The 9921-nt window shown below is 39.0% G+C and overlaps 1 pseudogene; it reads left to right on the forward strand.

Moving 5' to 3' along the window:
• LOC108512572 (SURP and G-patch domain-containing protein 1 pseudogene) overlaps nt 1-9921 on the forward strand; it is a 118375-nt pseudogene that overhangs the window by 4417 nt on the left and 104037 nt on the right.

The following is a 9921-nucleotide window of genomic DNA, read 5'->3' on the forward strand; positions in this document are numbered from 1 at the left end:
CATAAGTTTATTATAACATAAAAAGTAAAAGTGATGAATACTGTTTAAAGCAACTAATATACTATTTTTATTTGGGGGGTTACATAGAGTCTCAAATATTTAATTGTGATTTTAAGATCTAGTAAAGACTTTTAAAGCTAAAACAGTTTGAATTTTAAAAGAATGATTCTTCTTACACCATTATAAATATTTGCATAAATGTTTTCCTCGAAATGCTGTTTTGACCCCATTTTCAAGTATTAGATTTTTTTTTTGATCAAGTGAAGAAAACTGGATCATTATAAATGGCTAGCTGAAAGTAAATCCTGTTCTTGTGTTTCTTTAGCAGATTAAAGATTTGTCCTAGGGAAGATGGCTGGCTTCAGTTCCAAACATAAAAGTCAGGTGTGTGCACACCAACACATATGTACTTATCCTATAGCTCCACAGCCCTGAAATGTTATTGCCAGATGTTTTTCTATGCATTTTTAGTGATATATTGATTTCCTTAAAAGAATAATTTGGTATCATCCAGGTGTGCCAATAAGATTAAGAAACTGCCGTTCTAGAAGGAGGCCAGGAGTATTTCTTTAACGTAGCTCTTACATGGAAGCAAACACTAGGCATGCAAAAGAGCAATCTCTACCTCTTCCCCACCTTATCACAGCTAGGTGTCCTAGTTCTGGAAGTCAGAAGTCTGAAATGGATCTATGACACTAAAACCCAAATGTCAGCAGAGCTTTGTTTATTCTTGTTACTTTAGGGGAGTAAATCTATTTCAATGTTTTTTCCAGTTTTCCTGCATTCCTTTGCTCAAGTCCTCTTCCTTGAGTCCCTCTGCCTTCTTTCTCTGTTGTCACATCACCTTCTCTGTCTCTGATACTTCCACTTCCCTCTTACAAAGACCCTTGTGATTACATTGGGTTCGGCTCCTCCAGATAATCCAGAATAACCTCCTTATTTCAAGAGTTTCAATGTAATCACACCTACAAAGTATTTTCTTGCCATCTAAGGAAATATATTAGCAGGCTTCAGGGATTAAGTTGTGGACATCTTTGGTGGGCCATTATTGTGTCTACCACAGGGGGTAAATTTAAAAAGTATTTGGGAGGATTCGTTAATTTATGAAGATGGTGTGGGATGAGTGAAGGAGACAGTAAATTCTCCCAGGTATATAATTTACTTAATTTTAAGAATCGTGGTGGTCATCCACTAAGGTGAAGCATATTAGAAAAAAAATCATTCAGGTGTGAAGATTGTAATGTTGGGGCATATAAACTGTATGTGACAACTACAACATTTAAAATTACATATGTGGCTTGTGTTTTGTGGCTCAAATTAGATTTCTACTGGTCAGAGCTACTATAAAAAGTCCTATTTCAAATACACTTGGCCTGTGAAAATTCAAAACCTCTTCATGATCTCTTAGAATTCCCAAATATTACATAATCATGGGACTTTCTCCAAATATCTGCTCTGTATACAACATAAAATTTGTGCTCTATATTAGCACAAATTTCTATTTTGCTCTATGTTAGCACAACATAAAATTTCAGAACCTTTATCAGTTATTTATTTAAAGAAAAATATTTGTATGTGTAGAAACATTATTGACGATATCTGAATCATAGAATCACATCGTAAGATCTGCCTTTTCTTTGCTACCCATTTTTCTCCCTTTATTCTTTGTTCATTCTTTCTTTTCTTCTTTCTTTTCAGAAACAAAACGATTTATCTCTTTTTCTCCTGCTTAGTAGTTCACTAAGCATCTTATTTTGTTGGAGCATGATTTTGAGATTTTTCTCTCTTCCTGAAATCAGGCAGTTTTCTCCTAAGATAAGGTCTAGTGAATAAAATTTTCTTCATCTTTTATACTTGCAATCAAAGATGAAAGTCACTGAAGTGATTTTTTAGTGTATTCACAACTCTGATTTTAGTGAGAGGTGTAGACTCACATCTATTTACTCCTCTCTGCTATTACAAAATGTGGTAACCCCTAGTGGGACTTTGGGGAGCACAGTGTAAAAACCATCGTTCTGTTCTCCTGGCTCCAGAGACACCCTACTCTCCCAATTTTTTCATTTCTGACAAGTCCTCCTCAGTGAACATTGAAGGCTTCTCAACTTCCAAATATCTCTAAAATGCTCACTTCCTGTTGCTCTCCTCAATCTTCCCTGTGTGTTTTCATCCAACAGTGTTTCAACTCTGCTCCCTAACAGCTACCTTCATTCAAATGTAAACCTCCAACACAATTCCATAAAGGCTTAAGGTTCAAATAGCAGCACACTTGCTAGATATCTCCTGTTGACTTGAGCTTCCACAGGCACCTCAACTGCTTAACAAAGACGATTTCAGAAGTGCATCTCAGTTTTGATCCTGGCGTGCCAACCCTGGGGTCTGACTTAAGTGCTGAAATTGCCGTATCTGGTTTAGATTCAGTGTTGCTGAATTGATTATGGAGTCTGAGAAATCCTGTGAAGTCCCACTGCAAGCTGGAGACCCAGGAAAGCCAGCGGTATAGTTCAAAGGACTAAGAGCAAGAGAGCTAATAGTATACATTCCAGTCTGAATCTGGAGGAGCACTGATGCAGAAGAAGATTTATGTCTCAACTTCAGTAGTCAGGCAGAGATTGGATACTAAACTTATACTGAATTATAACGTAGCATATTTATATCTATTTTTTTAAATTCCTCCAGGTATCAATTAATTTGTGTCCTGGAAAAAAAATTACAGTGAAAACCACAGGATACTCTTCAGTAACACATAAAAAAATTTTAATGGGTTTAAAACAGTACAAATAACCTAGATTTCAAGACCTGGAGAAAACAAGTAATTTGTATACATATGGTTCCTTGCAAGCAAAATTGAGACAATTAAGAAAATAACTGAATATGAAAAAAATAAGTTCTACACAGTTACAATCTAATTGCCAACAGTATATCAAAGGAACAATTAAGACATGCTTCTTATTTTTAGAAATGTTTTAAAGGGTAAGCTCATCTGGAGCTCATAAGAAAATTTTCTTAATTTTTAATGAAACAAATACAAATTTCTAAACATTGAAGAACATTGTGCCAAAGGCTTGAGTTTAGAGTATTAGTAAAAATTTGTGCATACCCTTCTAAGCAACAAGAAAAGACATTGCATGTTATTACAGGGTTCCTGTCTTCCGATCTGCTTAAAAGGTGTCTCAGACCTTATAAAGTAGTTGGCTTGTAAGTGCATAAAACTTGGAGGGAGGCTTGAAATCACACCCAGATAAGAATAAATTTCCTAAAGATGGAGTTAACCGTTTCTCCTATTTCATCAATTTCACCAGTCAGAGATTCACCTGGCCAGTGGCCAACTGTTCCAGCCAACCACAGTGAGGCTCCAGACATTCAAGGGAAGAAACCATCTTGAATGTCCAGCCCAGTTGAACTTCAGATGACTCCAGTGCCACTATCTGCCTGCAACTGCATGAAAGAAAGTGAAAATTGCAGAGATAAGCAAGATCAATGTACAGAACTGTGAAATAGTAATTAACTGTTTTGATTCACCATGCTTTTCGCTAGTTTGTTACATAGCAGTAGATAACTGAAACGCTGTATATAGCCTATCTTTAGAGGAGTGTATACAACTTTCAATCCCATCTAATTATTCTTTACCAACAACCATGAAAGATATAGCTTGAGGGAACGTATTTGGAAAGATTTAAATAAGACTTGACATTTCTCCGTTCAACATTTAAAGAATTTGAAAGATAGCCTACTGACAAGTTATCAGTTGGCCCAACAGGACACCCAAATGAATTAGATGGGCAAAAAGTCAACATGTACATTCCTCTTAATATTTATGATAATAAGGTAATTGAAGACACTTCCTTTGGCAAAATCATAAGGAACCATCAGATCTCCAACTGAGAAATATTCATGGGTAATTGGAGTTTGACTCCATCAAACCTGGTGCAAAAAGCAAACAAGATCTGCTGAACAAATTCACCTCTCCAAAATAGAAGCTGTTTTTTGTGTGAAAAGAGATCCAGTTAATTATCTCATCTCCTAGCCAAGGAGTTTACAGGGGAACCACTGGGCTGATGATCTGGTTTTGGTCCTGTTGTATTTGCCGGTGAAAACAGAGTTCATTAAGTGGATGAGAATTTTGAGTTACCTCAACAACTATCACTGCTCAGCAAAAAAATGAATTAGAATATTACCTAGCCTCAGTTCTAAAGAAGCCACTCTGTAAAGCCATAGGATATTACTTCTGTTACTGTTTCTTTTGTGGCTTAGTTCTTTTGTGGTGTTTGGGAAGTAGGAAGGGTAACTCTTAAAGATCCCCCCAAGAATGGCATTACATAAGTATTTAAGGAGCTGTGAACTTTCAGTGCCACACAGAAAACTGAAGTACCCAATTATTTTTAAAATAGGAGGGTTGTCAGTGGGATTAGTACTACTAGTGCTCAACATCACCAATTTCTGTTGCCTCCTCAAGGACTCAGTTTTAGAAAAGCATGCAAAAATAACTAATTTGGATTCCTTGACCATGGTAGGGATTCTCTATGCATGAAACCATTAATTTGTAGAATTATAGGGATGTTTGGGATCTGTTATATTTAGTAGGCTATTATTTGCCTTGTAGGCTAGCATGGATTTTTTAGTAATAAACTAACATTTTCAAATAATGTGAGATTTAACTAAGGAAAGTGAGTGTATTCCAACAACTTGAATGTTGCACTGGTTTCATCAGGCTGAAGTATTTCACTACATACTGACCTGTCGGAAGTGACAGTATGCAGAGAATTTACAAAATTTATACCATTAAATTTAAGACGGTTATGTTTTACTTTCAACCAAGAGCCCTAAGGACTAAAGCATCATCTGATATCAATTTTCTGTGCGTTTCAGAATCTGCCACAGAAATGATAGGTTAAAACGCTAGGAAAACAACATAGGCCAGCACAGTTAGGCTCACTATCAAGGCTCTACTTCATTTATTTGATATAAACATGATGATGTATTTTTCCTCTGTCTTTTCTATACAAAAGGAAATAAATTTGCTTTACAAAATTGGGAACATGCTGTACCAAAATTAAAGACATAAGTATATATGAAAATTTAGTATGTAACACCAGGATGGCATTTCAAACTAATGGAGGAAATCGACAGTTATTTTTTCTTTTTTCTTTTAATGTTTTAATTGACAAAATGTATATATTTATGATATACATAATGTTTTGATATATGTATACTTTGTAGAATGGTTCAATCAAGCGAATTAGATTTGTTTTTTAAATGGTTGTTTCAAACACCTAGCTGTTAAGAAAAAAAGCAAAGCTAGACCTACCACTCAGTAAATTCTAGATGAATCAAATATTTAAAATTAAATTATGAAATTTAAAAGACTCAGGGAAAATATGGAAAACTTTTTTTTTATTTAATTTTTCATAGGGGAGGAAGATGGCTGAACAGAAGCTCCCACCAATTGTCCTCCCCATAGGAAGACCAAATTGAACAACTATCCACACACAAAAAAAGCATCTTCATGAGAAGCAAAATCAGGTGAGCAATCACAATATCTGGTTCTAACTTCATATTACTGAAAGAGGCATTGACGAGGGTAGGAAAGACAGTCTTGAATCACCAGTGCCACCCCTCTCCCATCCCTCAGGAGTAGCCTCCTTGTACAAGACAGAATCTGTGTGCTTGGAGAGAGAGTGCAGTGATTGTGTGAGTTTGCATTGGAACTCAGCACTGCCCTGTCACTGTGAAAAGCAACACTTTGCAGAACTCAGCTGGCACTCACAGAGGGAGCATTTAGACCAGCCCACACCAGAGGGGAATTACCCATCCCAGAGGTTGAAACCTGTGTGCCATTCCTGGGCAAGTGCTAATGTTGTGCTGGGCTTGCAGCTGTTAGACTTAGGGGCACGTGACCTAGTGAGCCACCAGCCAGGGTAGCCAAGGAAGTGCTTGCACCACCCCTCCCCCAACCCTAGCCGGCACACCTCACAGCTCCAGGAGGGGATCCTTCCTTGCACTTGAGAACAGGAGAGGGAAGAGTAAAGAGGACTTTGCCTTGCAACTTGGGTACCTGTGCAGCCTCAGTAGGATAGGGCACCAGGCAGAGCCCCAAGGTCCCCATTCTAGGCCCTAGCTCCCAGACATTTCTAGACACATCCTGGGCCAGAAGGGAACCCACTTCTTGAAGGGAAGTGTCTAGTCTTTGCAGGATTTATTACCTGCTGACTAAAGAACGCTTGGTCAAAGTAAATGCAACAAAACCAAAAATAAGTAAATGGAACCTAATTAAACTAAAAAGCTTCTGCATAGCAAAAGAAATAATCAGCAGAGTAAACAGACAACCCACAGAGTGGGAGAAAATATTCACAAACTATGCATCTGACAAAGGACTAATATCCAGAATCTGCACAGAACTCAAACATATCAGCAAGAAATAAATAATCTCATCAAAAAGTGGTCAAAGGACACAAATAGACAATTCTCAAAAGAAAATACACCAACAGCCAACAAACATATGAGAAAAAACTGCTCAACATCACTAATTATAAGGGAAATGCAAATTAAAACCACCATGCAATATCACCATATTCCTGCAAGAATGGTCATAATTTAAAAATCAAAAAATAATAGATGTTGGTGTGGATGTTGTGAAAAGGAAACATTTTTACACTGCTAGTGGGAAAATAAACTAGTACAACCACTATGCAAACTATGGTGATAAAGAACTAAAAATACAGCTACCAATCATCCAGCAATCCCACTACTGAATACCCAGAGGAAAAGTGATTATATGAAAAAGACTCTGCACATACATGTTTATAGCAGCATAATTCACACTTATAAAAATATGGAACCAACATAAATGCGCATCAACCAACGAGTGGATAAAGGAAATGTGGTACATATACACCTTGGGATACTACTCAGCCATAAAACTGAATAAAATAATAGTCTTTGCAATAGCTTGGATGGAGCTGGAGGCCATTTTCTAACTGAAGTAACTCAGGAATAGAAAACCAAATATCATATGTTCTCACTTATAAGTGCAAGCTAAGCTATGAGAATGCAAAGGCATAAGAATGATATAATGGACTTTAGGAACTCAGGGAGAAGGATTGGGGTTGGTGAGGCATAAAAAACTACATATTGGCGGCCGGGTGCAATGGCTCACACTTGTAATCCCAGCACTTCGGGAGGCCGAAGCAGGTGGCTCACAAGGTCAAGACCATCCTGGCTAACACAGTGAAACCCTGTCTCTACTAAAAATACAAAAAAGTAGTTGGGCGTGGTGGCACACGCCTGTAGTCCCAGCTACTTGGGAGGCTGAGGAAGGAGAATCGCTTGAACCCTGGAGGGAGAGGTTGCAGATCGTGCCACTGCACGCCAGCCTAGGCGACAGAGCGAAACTCTATCTCAAAAAAAAAAAAAAAAAAACTACATATTGGCTACAGTGTACACTGTTTGCGATGACAGGTACACCAAAATCTTGGAAAATCACCAATAAAGATCTTATCTATAGAACTAAAAAACACCTATACGCCCAAAACTTGAAAGTTTTAAAAAAGAGCCCTTGGTCACTGAATAATCAGCAATGGTAGGCAGGAATCATCATGGGCTGGAGTGAGACTCAAAGATGTGCTGGCTTCAGGTGTGACCCAGCACATTCCCAGCTGCGGTAGCTAGGGGAGAGACTCCTTTTGCTTTACGAAAGAAAAAGTAAGAGTGAAGGAAACTTTGTCTTGAGCATAGGTACCAGCTTGCCCACAGTGAGGTAGAACAACAAGCAGCCTCTTGGGGCTCCCAATTCTAAGCTGTGACACTTGGACAAGATTTCTGGACCTGCCCTGGGGCAGAGGGGAGCACACTCCCCCTGAAGGGAGAGGCACAGGCCTGGCAGCACTGACCACAAGCTGACAGTAGAACCCTTGGGCCTTGAGTGAACCATCAGCAGTAGCCAGGGAGTACTCACCACAGGACTGGGGTGGTGATGGCCATGGAGAGAGATTCCTCTGCTTATGGAAAGAGGAGGGAAGAATGAGAAGAACTTTGTCTTGCAGCATGGGTGCCAGAACAGCTTCAGTAGAAGAGAGCACCAGGTAGATTCCTCAGGTTTCCAACTCCAGGCCCTTGTCACAGATGTCATCACTGGACCTGCCCAGAGATAGAGGAAGCTCGCTGTCCTGAATGGAAGCACTCAAGCCTGGCTAGATTTGCCACCTATTGGCTGTAGAGTCTTAGGGCTTTGAGCAAACATAGGCAGTAGCCAGGCAGTGGATACCATAGGCATTGGGCAGGACCCACTGCTTTGCTGGTTTCACATCTGACCCAATTCAGTCCCAACTGTGGTGGCTACAGTTGTGCTTGTGTCACCCCTCCTCCAGCTCCAGATAGCTCAGCACAGGAAAGAGATTCTATTTGTTTAGGAGAAAGTAAGGGAAGAGAAGAGTCTCTGCCTGGTAAATCAGAGAATTCATCCAGATCTTATCCAAGACTACCAAGACTCTTCCTCTACAAGTCTGCAAGAGCCACAGCGTTACTGGGCTTGGGGTGCCCCCTAATGCAGATATGGCTGCAGTGACTAAAAACTTAGATCATAACACCCAAGTCCCTTCAAATACCTGGAAAGCCTTCCAAAGAATGACAGTTACAAACAAGGCCAGACTGTGAAGATGACAATAAATACCTAATTTTCAATGCCCAGAAACTGATGGATTTTCACAAGCATGAAGGCCATCCAGGAAAACATGACCTCACCAAACATAAGGTACCAGGGATCAATTGTGGAAAGACAGAGGTATGTGCCTTTCAGAAAAAGAATTCAAAAGAGCTGTTTTGAGAAACCTCAGTGAAATTCAAGATAACACAAAGAAGAAATTCACAATCCTATCAGATAAATTTAACAAAGAAATTGGAATACATTAAAATAATCAAGCAGAAATTTCATAATTGAAAAGTGCAGTTGACATATTGAGGAATGCATCAGAGTCTCTTAACAGCAGAATTGATCAAGCAGACCTAGTGAACTTGAAAACAGACTATTTGAAAATGCAACTGAAAACTGGCACAAGACAGGGATGCCCTCCCTCACCACTCCTATTCAACATAGTGTTGGAAGTTCTGGCCAGGGCAATCAGGCAGGAGAAAGAAATAAAGGGTACTCAATTAGGAAAAGAGGAAGTCAAATTGTCCGTGTTTGCAGATGACATGATTGTATATTTAGAAAACCCCATCGTCTCAGCCCAAAATCTCCTTCAGTGGATAAGCAACTTCAGCAAAGTCTCAGGATACAAAATCAATGTGCAAAAATCACAAGCATTCTTTTTTTCCATGTATTTACATATTTATTTTAATTTTTTATTATACTTGAAGTTCTAGGGTACATGTGCACAATGTGTAGGTTTATTACACATGTATATATGTGCCATGTTGGTGTGCTGCACCCATTAACTCGTCATTTACATTAGGTATATCTCCTAGTGCTATCCCTCCCCCTGACCTCCACCCCATGACAGGCCTTGGTGTGTGATGTTCCCCTTCCTGTGTCCAAGTGTTTTCAATGTTCAGTTCCCACCTATGAGTGAGAACATGCGGTGTTTGGTTTTCTGTTCTTGCAATAGTTTGCTCAGAATGATGGTTTCCAGCTGCATCCATGTCCCTACAAAGGACATGAACTCATCCTTTTTTATGGCTGCATAGTATTCCATGTTGTATATATGCCACATTTTCTTAATCCAGTCTATCACTGATGGACATTTGAGTTGGTTCCAAGTCTTTGCTATTGTGAATAGTGCTGCAATAAACATACATGTGTATGTGTCTTTATAGCAGCATGATTTATAATCCTTTGGGTATATACCCAGTAATGGGATGACTGGGTCAAATGGTATTTCTAGTTCTAGATCCTTGAGGAATCGCCACACTGTCTTCCACAATGGTTGA

This window comes from Rhinopithecus bieti, unplaced genomic scaffold (assembly GCF_001698545.2).
Source record: "Rhinopithecus bieti isolate Rb0 unplaced genomic scaffold, ASM169854v2 scaffold_28846, whole genome shotgun sequence".
Classification (NCBI taxonomy): Eukaryota; Metazoa; Chordata; class Mammalia; order Primates; family Cercopithecidae; genus Rhinopithecus; species Rhinopithecus bieti.